The sequence below is a fragment of the Anabrus simplex genome, chromosome 14 (assembly GCF_040414725.1).
Source record: "Anabrus simplex isolate iqAnaSimp1 chromosome 14, ASM4041472v1, whole genome shotgun sequence".
In the NCBI taxonomy this organism is placed as follows: domain Eukaryota; kingdom Metazoa; phylum Arthropoda; class Insecta; order Orthoptera; family Tettigoniidae; genus Anabrus; species Anabrus simplex.
Genome location: NC_090278.1, coordinates 94,200,123 through 94,214,816, shown reverse-complemented (window position 1 = coordinate 94,214,816; position 14,694 = coordinate 94,200,123). Strand labels below are relative to the sequence as shown.

General features: G+C 39.5%; 1 protein-coding gene across 10 annotated transcripts in view; it reads left to right on the top strand.

Moving 5' to 3' along the window:
- Window positions 1-14,694, top strand: part of Taf6 (TBP-associated factor 6) — a 129,499-nt gene that overhangs the window by 104,417 nt on the left and 10,388 nt on the right. The gene's annotated exons all lie outside the window — the stretch shown is intronic.

Here is a 14,694-nt window from a genome sequence, read left to right as displayed (position 1 = left end):
TTGGAAGTTACTTCAAATGATGTATGCCAGATTTCCCCCACCCTTATCTAGAAAGAATAGAGCTCAGAAAATGCTCAGATGTTTCCAAAATAATTTTTTAAAGTAATCTAAAATATAATACTTCAAAAACTCCTCAAGCATACTTTGAGCGCAGTGTTCCCGGAAAGAGACTAAGAGTAAGACCTCATGATGTGTGGGAGAAGCAGATTTTCAAGGAGCTTGGAATCAGAGATGTAAATTGGTGTCGCATCGCTAGGAAGTATTTCAGTGAGGCTTCAGTCGATATAATGCTTTTTGTGTTGGTTATCAAGGGGATAAAGGATAATAAGTTAATTCATACTTCTAATCATGAAGTGGATGTAACAGAATGAGCGTTCCAAGCACTAAAGTGACAGGAGTAGTAGAGATGAACAATATCTGTGGATGGACAGGACGAACTCGATGAGGCTTGCTGGAGCGAAGAAATTATTATGTTGACGACTTCAAAAGCAATCCAGCAATGAATCAAGAGTGCATCTCAGTTATTTTGCATTTTATTGTCAAAAATGTTAAAAAAAAGTGTTTGCTAAAAATCTATAACATTTTCTACAAGGAGTAACCATCGTCATAGAAATGCCTAGTGTGGGCCAAAATGTCCTCCTTTCCCAACATTAATTCATCGTCCGCCTCTTTTCCTCCTCCCACCATTCCTCTTCCATCATTTTGCCCCACTCTAGGTTTCTTCTTCTTGCACTCCTCTTTACTGAATCGATCCACCTTGTACTAGGTCTCCTTCCCACAAACTTCATCTCCATCATCTGTTTTGGTATTCTTTCCTCCTCCATCCTCTTTATATGTCCAAACCATCTTAGTTTACTCGTGCCAATTCTCTCATTTAGGTTTTCCACTCTAATATTTCTCACATCTTCGTTTCTCACTCTGTCTTTCCTATCATACTTCTTAGGTATTTAATTTCTCTGGCTTCTTCTCCCTACTTGTATCAGCCCCATAAGTCAATATGAGTGCATAATACATTTTCTACGTTATCTCTTTACACTTCCTTATTCTAGACAAGTTTTCTTACACTCTGGTAGAATGTAATGTTGCAGCCTCTCACTAATCTGCATGCCCAGTCTTGTATTCTCCATTAATACACCCCCAGGTATTTGAAACTGTCAACAATTTCAATGCTTTGACCACCAGTTTTCACAATGCCTTCCGTTGTCTTTCTCTCCACCTGCGGGTGGGGGCGGTAGAATAACACCCACGTTTCCCCTGCCTGTCATAAGAGGCGAATAAAAGGTGCCCCAGGAGCTCTCAAGTTGGGAGCATGGGTTGGCAGACCTGGCATTGCTTCCACTACTTGTGCCTGGCTCCTCACTTTCACCTATCCTATCCGACCTCCCTTGGTCAGCTCTTGTTCTTTTCTGATCACGACGGTATTAGAGCATTCGAGGCCTAGGGAGTCTTTCGTTTTCACGCCCTTCGTGGCTCGTATCTTTCTTTAGGCGATACCTTCATTTTTCAAAGTGTCAGATCCCTTCCAAGTTTTTTCTCTGATTAGGGTTATTAGAGGATGGTTACCTAGTTGTACTTCCTCTTAAAACAATAATCACCACCACCACTTGTCTTTCTCCTCCTGATATCACCATAGTCTTAGTTTTGTCTGCGTTAAGTTTCAAACCATACTTTTCAATTTTCCTGTTCATCGCATCAAGTTGTTCTTGTACTTGACCACACAACATTGTCTGCAAATACTAATAACTAAGTACCGGATGTAAAGTATATTAAAAAATGCACTTGAAATGTTAAAAATGACTTCATTAAATGACCGAAAAATTAAGAAAATGCATCACATAAAAAAAAAAAGTTTCCTAGACGGAAACCATAATTTAATTTGAGCTCTTCAGCCTTTTTCAGTTGTGAAGTTACGAGCGTTTCACCTCACTGTAGCAATGGGCCTATACAGCATCATGTTTAATGTTTAATTAACGTTTAATAATCCTTTGGAAAATAATACGTTAGACACAAACTTACGGAGTACATAATATAGGCATTTTATTTAGACGCAGCTCAAAGACAAACAATACACAATACAATGAATATTGGTTGAAAAAAAAAATTAAAAATAACTCGAAATAATAAATGATGATTTGTGAAATTAAAGTCTACAAAAAAATTTAAAATATTATAAGAAATAACTTGAGAAATCAATTTCTACATGTTTCAAAAACAAGGATTCGAATAGCAAGAATAAGACTACTATATTGAAATGTTTCAATATTTGTATAACTGCTAGTTGAAGCTATCAGAGGTAATTTCTTAAATTGATATGGTAACATGACAAAAGGGACAAAGTGACCTAAAGAGACAAAAATGTTCAAAATCAAAGAAAATGCTCTTAAAATATAAAAAGACCAAAAGATGCAAATATTACAAAGTAAAAAGGATATTTTGTAATCGAGGTGCAGTTTGTATATATTGGAGCATTACACCTGACTACTCAGTGTCATCACCATCCAGGCCCTAGTAATAACTTCATCTCCCTATTCTTACATGCTTCCTTTTCCTTTACAATTTTGTCCATAACCATTAGAAACAAACGAGGTGACAGGACACTCCCCTCTCCATTCTGTCTTTCCAACCGGAGTCTGTTTCCCAACATTAGTTATCAGTTAAAAACGTTGTGCACCTGATAATATAGGCAGAGGGTCACATATGTTCAAATCTTAGTGCGTCCCGAAACTTTCTGACAAAACTGTATGATACTAGGACAATTTATTCTAGTTTTGAAGGGACACTTTTTCAAACACCCTGTCTATAAAAAGGAAAGTAACATGAAATGGAACACAAAAGCAGATCATACAGCGGTAGGCGAGTGTGGGAAGAGGGACCAAGAAAAATGAGCTCATCAGAGGCTCGAGAGAAATGCACGTGAAAGAACTCCGATTGATCGGGAGGTTGTCCTTGTCTCCTCCTGCCACACTGACTTGTCGTCGTTTCATCCCATTTTTGTGTTCCAATTGATGTTCTTGTCTCTCTATGCAGGATTGGACAAAACTTCAGGAATGAATTCTTCGTGTTATAACAATATGGGTCCAGAAATCCATAATTACTGAGTTATCAGATTCCAACTCATGTTTATTGCTAAAATTTGATGTCTTGGATAGATTGACATTGACCAGAATACGTTTCTAACACCTTTAGCTGTATCTGATAAGTTTGTTTCAAGTTCCATGCTCCCGCATAATTGAGGCTCTATTGTCGCAGCCACAGAATATGTAGAGGTCGACTTGGCTCCCGCGTCCTTCTGTCGGGGGGGTAACTCGAAGTACGTGCTGGGAACGATGCTCCGTGCTGGAATTGCGGTTGCCTGTCGGGCAGTACGCCAAGCACGTTGCAGCTTGTTCGGAATTAATTGCGAATGATGTTAAAATGATTAAGTTTATTAAAATGGTCAACCTATCCAATACAATACATTCTTAAGAGTGTTTATAACTTATACATGACAAACATTTTTATGGATGTATTGTATTGAATAGTTTGACCCTTTTAATAAACTTAATTTTTAAGATAATATACAATTTTCAATATGCACCACCATGAAGTTCATTACATGTAATTAATTGTGAAGACGAGCAGAGGCCGGAAGGTGGACATGTTAACAGACTGTTTAAAGATGTACTCAGTGCAACTTCATTAACAAACACTAAAGTCTGATAACTCGGTATTTATGCTTATCTGGACTTGGGTGTAACGAGGAGGGCTTTCTTACACCCTGTATGCGGTATTGTTCCATTCTGTTACTTTTTTTTTTCGCTTCTGCTTGATATTTATGTAATTACTTACAGTTCATATTTCTACTTTGTTTCGTTATAATTTATCACCATTTTGTGTGCTATGGTTTGTTCCTGGACTGCTTACATGACTTCTCTGTCTTGGAATTCAGCCATTCTCTTGTCAATCCTCCTGACCGGTAGCTGATTCCTGTGTTACCTTTGTTACTTTTCGTGTCACTCTTTCATCTTGGTGCAAGTCTCAATGTTCTTGTCGCTTCTCCAGAGCTCTGAGCGGTTATGATAATATTTTTTAAAAGTTTGCAAAACCCCTTTTGTCATATTCTTCTGATGCCGTCTCCTCGCTGGCGACCTTTGTGTCCCACTTGTCATGCTGTGACAGTCGAAGCACTACGTTCAGGATAATCTTCTGCACCCACTGCTTCCTCCCCTTGTATCAAACTATATTTGCCATTTTGTTAGATATGGTCAAAATAGACTCCTTTCCTGGTTTTTGCAAGAGGCAGCACAACAGAGGACGTCCTCATTGGTAACTCTCTGCAATACATCCATATTTCAGAGGCCTTTAATTGATTTGATTTATTTTTCTTGAATTTTGTTCATTTTCTGCTATGGTGTAACATGTCTTCTTATTTTGTTGTAGATTTCTTTTTCGGATTTGTATAGTGAGGGTCACTTGTACCCACAGCATCAGCTGCCGAAGGTGGTCTAGCCAGCACGGAGAGGATGAAGAGTGCGATAGTTCCCTTCTGTGAGGTAGAGGTTGCCTGCCAAACCCACACAAATACATACACCACTTGGCCCAGCTACTACAATAATAAATGCAATGTGGGCATAGCATTTTGCCGCTTCAGTCTCTTGCGTTTGATTCCCAGCTAGGTCGGGGATTTTTATGTGGATCTGAGGGCTGCTTAGAGCAGTTGAGGAGCTACTCTGCAGAGGTTTCATCACGGTGACCACGCATCATCTCGTAATCTGCAGATCTTTGAACTGAGCAGCAAGAGCACTGAGGGGGTTTGGTTTTGGTTTTTGATTGCGCCCTTAGCATTTTTGGCACCTCTTACTTTGCCACATCCTGGTTGGTGAGGGGCCGTCATCGTTCCAATAGGCTTTGTCAAAGTTGAGGGGAAAGGCAGTTGGACTGTGCAGCAAAAGCGCTATTCTCTGTGGCAGTGAGAGGTTCTTGTCCTGCGAGTTTCCAGATGTTGGAGAGCCGTAATCCGTCAAGTTATTTGACTGTTTTAGAATGTCTATGGCTTCTGTGATTTTTCTGTAGTGAAAGTTACAGCTAGAGGCTAGTAGCTTGGTTTCGCTGAACAGGATGAAACATCTGCGGTGCGATGTGTGTTCAGCTGCGGCTGATTTCGAGAGCTACCGGAGACGTGGGTGTCTCGTGCGTTCTGTCTTATTTCCTCAGTGTAATCTCGTTCACAGCCGTGCGGTATTCTGTATACTCCTTCCCGTCAGAGCTGGAAGTCGTTCTTCCTCAGTCAGATGAGATCACGTACCTTCGGTCAGGAACTGAATGTGGTGTGTGTATAATGTGTTTCTTCTGAACTTTGCCTCTCGTGTCTGTGACATCCTTTATGCTTGGTAAAGAGGTTTTGTCTCATCCATCGCACCTGAGACATTCCAGCTTGGGTCTGATGGCTTGTGAGAGCAGCTGTTTCTTCAGCTCTGTTAATGGAGAATAACAGACTCTGTCGCGGAGGGTAAGACTGAGGCGGCAGTAGTTTGACTCAGTTTCTAACGATCTGTAGATAAGAGCTATGGAACTAAATAAGACCACAGAGGATTGTGGAGACGTTAAGTAAATTAACAGACGCTTGCAGACTGAATAAGGAATAACAGTCTATAATGAAGATGTATGTATGGTCTCTGACATGTAAGCATATGCTCTAAGGGTACAACCTTACTCTTTCTCCCCTGTTAATAGTGAAGGTAGTGATTCATAGTTATTTTCTAAATGTTGGGTTTGATTCAGTGTCGCTAACCCTACAGTTTAGGGACCCTACTTGCCGATACAACATCTTCCAGTTACTGTTAATCTGGCACGTTGGCACTATGTCGTCATGGATTTTTTCGTGACTTGTGAGATTATACGTATTGCCACTACTGTGTTCTTAAAACCACTAGTGTTAGATTTGCGGGTAAAAGTAAAGCATATTTTCTTTTCTTGTAGCGTTGTATATCTGTTTGTGTAATACCAGTTAACTAGAATTGTGGCAAGTTTGAATAATGCAATAAATAAATAAAGTAGTTGGTGTTCAATGACGAATGCAGCATTTTTCTAATATGGTCTTATTTCGTCCAATTCGTATGTATAGAATTCAATTAGTATGTATAAGAAGCAAGAAAAATCTGCAAGCACTCCTCCAGAAAGGAAAGCAACTTTATCTCCTCTATAAAGATCAGTTCTAGTGAAATGATAGGAAATTTCATTACCAACATAACCTAACCTACATATAATTTACAAAGTTTATTCCGCCTGCTCAGTACTGTACAATAATTGCAATGTCTATAAATACATTACAAATTATTATCAAGGGACTAGTTGTAATGAATTTATAGACATTGCAATTATTGTACAGTACTGAGTAGGTGGAATAAACTTTGTAAATTATATGTAATCTTAATTCAATACGGAACCTATAATGAAATTTATAACCTTGAATAACCTAACCTAACCTTGTTTTGTCACGACTTTGGTACGGTTTGCAGACTTAGCCTTTGTGTATTCTTATTCACTTACGGCAAATGAACATGTAATATATTTGCTTGTCTGTATTATTACAGCGTGGTTTCTCTTCAGTCCAACAAGTAATCGCCAAGAAGGGTGCTGAATTATTTACACAAGATAAACACCAAAGAATAGTTATAGTGATGCGTGTGTCAGAATAAAGGCGGTAATATACAACATTAAATTGAGTGAGGGTGAGGAAGAGTGTTTATTTCCTTAACTCCTTATTGACCTTGAAAACCGACTTAATTGTGAATATCTTGATTGATCATTTATTTGGGTAAGGGAACCTCCATTCTTGATACTGACATTGAGGGTTGGTTTGTTGATGGTTATGTCTCGTGATTTCAATATGTAACCGGTCAAGCTGGCCGCAGTGATTAGCCATTAAAAAAAGATAATAGGGTGGCGATTAACGTTCTCAAATGCGATCTTATTTGACGGAAATAAATGTCACACGAGAACACGTTCACTTCCTTGTGTAAATTACTTTATTGTCACTGTAAGTCACAACACACAATTATACACAGTAGCAAGTGACACTACAACACTTAATAGCGGAGTACCCGGAAGTCGTTTCTGACAAGTGCAGATATCAACAACACAGACTCGCGCACTATAACACGCTCTCTCTTGAACTCGCCAGCTCCACCTCGGAGCCCAACAGTCACTCGCAGTCCATCACTTGCCCTTGAGTCCAACCTGACTGACTCACTGACTGATAGCTCAATATATATACTGTTCGATCAACGATCTAGAATTATCGATTTCTGGAAGGGTTCTTACAACACTCTAATGGAACACACTCGAAACATCGATCGACCAGCTAGTCGAATGGAGTACTCCAGTAATGGATCCAGCTAGAACTTTCATTACTGTTTACTAATACACATAGAAATTTCTCCAACATTCCTAATGTCTCTACATGTGTCTGGATAATAAACCTTACAGTAAGTTTCCAGAACCCTTCATATATACCAAATTATAGTAGAATAAAGCTAATATACGAACATTATAGAGTTTTCTACCGCGTTCGACTATATAGATTTTGAGCTTAAACCTATATACAATATATATTTGAGGTTATATAAATTTATAATACATATTTACAGGGAAACCTTGTATTAGTCATATTTAACATTTAATAAAAGATAATTTAGCATTTAATAAAATATATTAAAACATAATAATGGAAGGTTTTACACCAGTTACGATGTCGTACCTACGACGTGGTATTTGCTTTTTAATGTATAGCCTTACGTGCCGAGTATTGCAAGTATGTATGTCTGGCCTACGGTGTTTCACATAATGTCTTTCTTCTATTGACCAGAGTTGTTATGGATCTCTTCTGCGTGGGTGATAGTCCAGATCTGCATGTAGGCACTGGTTAGTGTCCGTGGGCTTCCTGTTGACAGTGGGGCTTAACATCCCATCTTGCCTTCAGGTCACTAGGATGTCTTCTAGTTCATACATGAAATTTATGTTGCAAACTCCTGGAGCTTTTTCAGGCCATGTAGCCACACTACAAATGTGTCATCGACATACCTCTAGGGAACTGTGTTGCCTGTGAGTGTTCAGTGAAGAGGTTGGCTACAATTGTGAAAGTTGTGAGCCCATGTGGCAACTCTGTCCGTCTGTTGGAAATATTGTCCCTTCTAAGTGAAATAGCCTGTGGTGAGATCATGTCGATATACGTTGGCGATATGTTTGTTGATAATATCCCTGGCTTTATGTAGCGGTACCCTAGTGAAAAGAGATTCACCGTCAAAGCTGACTACATGGACCTTGTTTTATCTGTTAAGGGCGTTGTTGCTCACCCGGTTGTCTGCGCTGCAAGCGTATATCCTGCCAAGTACTTTGCCGTAATGTGCTTCTCAGCGCCACAAGTTCCCCTCCTTTGGAGTCTGCTGAGATCTTTAACAGTTTAAGGTTCTGTTTAGTCAAGTGTGCACGTGTTTAGTGCTCCAATGCCATTTTCATTACATGAGCGCATGTACGTACGTAATACCTTCGTAAAGCACAGGAAATCTTGTGTGGAAAAGAAAATACTTTATAACTCAGTGCCAGGTGAATAACAATCCCTTTAACAGATAAAACAGTGCTCTTGTAGTATGTCATTCACTGGTATTTTTAACTATTTAGTGATACCTGTGAAATGTGATGAATCCTTGACGTGACTGTCTGTTAATCCGATGAGAGGTTGTAGCTGGTGAGCGAGATGTTTGGCTAGGTATGTGTATGAACACTGACAACCGGCATCATTGGAATGCCTATCTTCTGAATTTTTGGTAGGACACGGACACTTTGAGTCCTCTTATTAGAAACTAGTGTGCATTCCCGGATGAGCTTCTTAGTTTGTCTGACAAGGTGGCTAGTTGGGTCATGAGATGTGTTCATCTTTCCATCACTACTGAGGTGATTTCCTCCAATATGTTGTGTCGCAGCATCTCCTCTGTCGGCAGGAAGAACAGTGGCGTCATCATTCCTTCGTAGCTGTTTGACGGCTTTGCGTTCTTTTCGTGTGATATTCTGCTTAGAATGTTTGGCGGGTTTAACGAGATAGGTTCATTCTGTTTAGATTTCTTCTGCAATGTCCGAAGATAGATGAGAAACGGCCCCTGCAACTCCATAGACAAGCTCCTCCAAATGGATGTGTGCAGGAGAATTGGCGAAATTCAAAATTTTAGCCAGCATCGGTAAAGAAGGGTCATCCACTGATTTTCAGACATGTTGGTCACCGTCCTGCTAGTGGAGACAGAACATTCTGAGCTAACAGATTTCTTCCTAATGGATGTCAGTTTTTCTAACATGGCTGATATCATTTTTCAACGTAGCCACCGTACTTTTCAGTGCATATGATCCACCATTTCACAAGCTTTCTGATACTCTCTGCAAAAAAGGTTTTTGGTTGCGCAGCAAGCCACGTATGCACCTCTTCGTTCACTTGTTGATCGCAGCTGAATCGACGGCCTCTTAGCGTATTTTTAAGTGGACCAAACATATGGTAATCCGACGAGGCGAGATCGGAACTGTAATGCTCCAACACCTCGAAACGCAGCATCTGAAGAATTTCGAGCAGTGTGGGCGGCGGTATGTGGACGCGCCTTGTCGTGCAACAAAAGAACTCCTTCCGATAATCGACCTCTGCATTTGTTGTGAACTGCAGGTTTACCAGCATATCACTGCAATGTTTACTGTTTACTCCTTTTTCTGGTAATGTTCCAGGATTGGCCCTTGAGAGTCTCAAAACACTTTGAGCATCACTTTTTCCTGCAAAAGGTTGACTCTTGAATTTATTTTTGACTGGGAATCCAGGATGCTTCCATTCCATGCTATGACATTTGCTCTCTGGTTCGAGGTGGTGAACCCATGTTTCATCTCCAGTGTTGATCAGTTACAGAAACATTTTTGCTTCGTTAGCATGACGGGACGGTCCAATAGGTGCTGAAGATTCTCACACAATTGCGCTTCTGCTTTTTGTTGAGTTGTTCTGGAACCCATCTCGAACAGAATTTGTGAAAGTAAAGCCTGTTTTGCATGATTTCATATGCAGAACCATGGCTAATGTGCATATGGTTTGCTGCGTCATCAACAGTCACTTGTCTGTTATTCAGTTACGGCTGCAGATGGACGCCCGGATCTTTCCTCATTCTTCACCCTCGTGCGACCCCTCCTAAATTGTTCAATCCACTGGTAAACACTTCGCTGTGGCAAAACATTGTCCCTGTATTGTGCTGAAAGTCTTCTATGAATTTCCGCTCCTGCTACACAGTCAGACCACAAAAAACGGATTATGGAATGCTCCTCTTCCTTGGAACAAACAGACTGGCGTGGCCATCTTTACGTCACAACAGTGCAAGCTGTGCTGATCTGATAACGCTGAAACGGTGCCATCTAGCGGCTGGTGAGATACAACGCCATAGTGCCAACCTAAAGACAATTAGAGCAAAATTGCAGATACTTACTGACTTGCTTACGTACATACACATTATGTGCAGTGAAAAACTTCACGGGGCCGATGACCTAGATGTTAGGCCCCTTTAAACAACAAGCATCATCATCATCGAAAACTCTACATGCACTCTCTAGAAGCACTTTCAGTGCTGAAAGCAGTTAACTATTGAAGTATATGTGAAAGGGCATGAAGACAACAAAGAACACAGGCCACTTTTTTTTTTTTTTTACAGCAACGTTGAAGTCAAAGAAGAGATACTTTAGATGATGTCCTTACAGCGGATTAAGGCTCGTTTTTTCAAGGAGCACCCTAATTCTCATTAGAAGTGTACTTTTGTCCGTCTTTATTTCGCTCCTCTTGAGCTTCTTTGAAGAGCTGCCCAATAGGTGACTGACTGTACCTTAACAGTTTTTGTACGTCATTACATGTTGAGTATAATTCCTTTGCTTTCAGGACGCCAAGTAGTGGCACCTTTAAAGAACCCCCACCATTAGATGTTCCACTACCAGGGTTTGGATGGTCCATTCTTGTTTGCTACCGTAGGTACTTAAATTTGATTTCTTTCAAATTTTACATTTGATTTTTTTTTAAAATCTTTTGTCTTTGTGTACATCAGCTAGTGGACGAGGCATTCCTATATCTCTCACTGTGTAGCTGAGGACTCCACCCCCCTGTGCTACTATACTTGGGAAGTTTGCCGCCGGGATACGCTATTGAACACAAAACCATGTTTCAGTTGTTTACATTTTATTTAGGGGTATTTAAGTCCAATAGTACATCTTCAAATTTAGATTTCTTTCAGAATGTACACATGCATTTTCTTTATTTCTTTTAATATTTCTCTGTGAATGGTTACTAGTTCTTTGTTTAAAACCAGCACTCTTGCTTTTCCTTTCAAACCTCCCAACTTGAAATCATGAAATAACAATTTTTGTCGATGTTCCTCTGTTTCACTTTCCTTCTATGGGCTTTTTTCCTATCTTCCTTCATCCGTCTCAGATAACAGCACCAAAGGAGCTGGTTCATGCATCCACCTCATTCATTCCCAAATAATCGCCACTGATTGACTCCCTGTCCTTGTAGATTATAGTCTCTTACACCTCAGTCTTCTCTTGCACCTGATTAAAATCCGTACAAGTCCTTATTTATTCCCATAATGGATGCACACAAATTTTCCCCTTTTTATTTATTTATTTATTCGTATCAGAAGCATACATTTTACATAGCATAATGGTACTTAATGGGAAACATATCAAATAGTGTCTGCCCAGAATTTTGCCAAATCACGGGCATTAGGTGTCGCATCCATCAAGTCCTCTATTGTGCAACTTAAAGGACATTTACTACAGTTCATGAAATTGGCTGTGGTTTGGTCTTCACCACATTCACATTGTCTGGATGTGCCAAGAAAGCCCCACTTTACCATATTGATTCTTGATCTACCAACCCCTTAAACGTATTGAAGAAAAAAAAAGTCCCCACTCAGTGGATGCATATAAGTTTCGACAATGATTGTCTTGGTAATATTTTTTAAAAACTTACATTTGGATGGATTGCTGTATGCAATAAAACTAGTAATTGAAGATTAAAGGCTGCAGATTCACTACATTGTTAACAAAGACTTAATTTCACATGCGCGTATGCACGCGCACGCAGCGAGAGAGAGAGAGAGAGAGAGAGAGAGTCTGGTTTTAGATGAGAAGTGAAGGGCGGATAGTCATGTTCATATTCAAGTTTTTAAACAGCAGTGCTTGCAAACTCTAATTATGATTGATCCTTGATAACACACACAAACTACACTCAACAGCTATCAATCCAGTACTGTTCTAATGCCTGCAGTACTTAGTTGTGTTGAGGAGCAGTGTTTCTGCAGTGGGATGAAATAAGTCGAAATATTTAAGTTACACAGCTTGTTTTACCATAATAGTAGTAAAATGTTAGTAATGTTTTGTTTTGCTAATAATTACTGCTGTGCTTTATTTTCATTTTAAGTTGGAAGAGAGAAGGAGCCTTTCTAGACCTCAAAAAGTCATTCAACAGGATACGGTGTGAATTAATTTGGTATTCACTAAAGTTGTGTCTTCACTAGGTATAGCAGCAGGAGCTCTGTCCACCGTGCTGCTGGTATCAGAAGTCGAGTAGTGTCCCTCACGGATCCACCTCGTCCCTATTGCTATATGTACTCGGTAACTGCAGATGCCTCATCCATGGACGTTGTTGTATGTTAGCGAGCAATTCCTGAAATGCATACCAACATCTGGTCAACCGCTGGGAAACACGATGATGGTACATGTTTTGATTATGGCTCAAACTGACATAAAATGAATACCTGGAGTGTGTGGTGCACAGCTAGATGGCATGGTGATAGCTGATGGTATCCTGCTGGTTTAGCCTTGAAAATTCAGATGTTTCGACACATTAAAACTGACAGTGGCATGCTGCTGGATGGCTAAATTGTTGTCAGGTCACAGGTGTATTTTGTTACCAGAGTGTTGCTTGATACCTGAAATCTAAGGTGTTTCGCACAATCATCCGCACTGCAGCACTGTTAGACGTAATGTTAACGTGTGTCGAAGAGAATGTACAGAGACTGGACGAGTTGGCCGTGTGGTTAGGGCCGCGCAGCTGTGAGCTTTCATCCAGGAGATTCTGAGTTCAAATCCCACTGTCGGCAGCCCTGAAGATGGTTTTCCATACTTTTCCCTTTTCACACCAGGCACATGCTGGTACTGTACCTTAATTAAGGCCACGGCCGCTTCCTTCTGACTGCTAGCCCTTTCCTATACCATCATCGCCATAAGACCTATCTGTATCGGTGCGAGATAAAGCAAGTTGTAAAAAAGACGTACAGCTCCTTCATGTGCTGGAGAAGAGGATGTTTAGATGGTCGCTGGGGGTTATGTGATGGAACCTCTTTTAACACCTACTCAATACGTTTACAATAATTGCGATGTTTATAAGAACATTACAATATATTGCGAGGTACTAGTTTCGACCCTGTGTGGGTCATCATCAGCCTAGCCAAGATGCATATGGATATTCCAAAGTCCTAAAGCAGAAATACACGGTGGAATGAAATATGAAAGAATGAACTGAATATGTGATGGAATGATGTACATATAAAATGGTGAACCAATGAACTGTTATAGATGTGATATTGTTATGCTTATCAGTGACAAATAAAATTTTTGGATTTATGTCACATACAATTAAACTATAAGAATATTTATCATACAATTATTGCAAAATGAGTAAAATCTCAGTAAGACAGAATGGAAAAGGCTCACCAACAGTACGTGGGAAACTGGAATTGTAAAATGATGATGATGATGATGCGCATTGTTTAATGGATAGTAGAAAACACTCCTAACTTGTGTTCTGCTGATTTCCATACTCCGTCTTGAATTCTCCTTTAATTCACTAGACCATCCAGAAATTAAGTTTCCCTGTTCCTTTTCTTGTAAAGTAAACATATTTAGCCAGAAAATATGAGCATGCAGGACAGATCTATGACGTAGCAATCATATACCGGCTTGACAAGTCCCGCCTGGTGTCAATATATCGTTCTCTACGGGCGATGTTTTAATTTTTTACGAAAGAAAAATATCATTACATGTAACTAATTTCATGTTTAGACCCGTATTGAAATTTGCTATAATATGCTTACAATATTGTGTTTTTCATTCCACTTTTTCAATACAACAGATTTTATATTGTTAGAAAATCATAATGCTAGAACACTATTTTATAGGGACATGTTTCGCTTGATTTCAAGCATCCTCAACCCATCTCAAGGTTAAAACCTGTCATTGTTAATTTGCTTTGACAAATTTGTGCTTAATTATAATTCTAAAAATTAAGTAGTAAAATACATAAACATAGGAGTTTGTGAACACATTGATAGTTTAACAGTATGAAAGACTATACTGAAATTGGAATCTCCATTCATTCTAAAGACATTGACGTCCAAAACACAGTAATATCTTCAAAATGTTGAAAATTTGGTTAAATTTCCCCCCCCCCCCCCCCAAAGTTCTAGTTTATTGAAAACAATTGTAGTTTGACTTCTGTGTTAAAATTTGAGTCGTAATTTTTGTTAAAACTTACTGGTGTCTGGAGATTAAAATCTTGGATACGTTGGAATTCTGCTTCAGGAATTTATTTTGAGACATGCTACTGTAATTTATTAGTTTTGGACAGTAAAATGCTGAATTAGGTAGTTT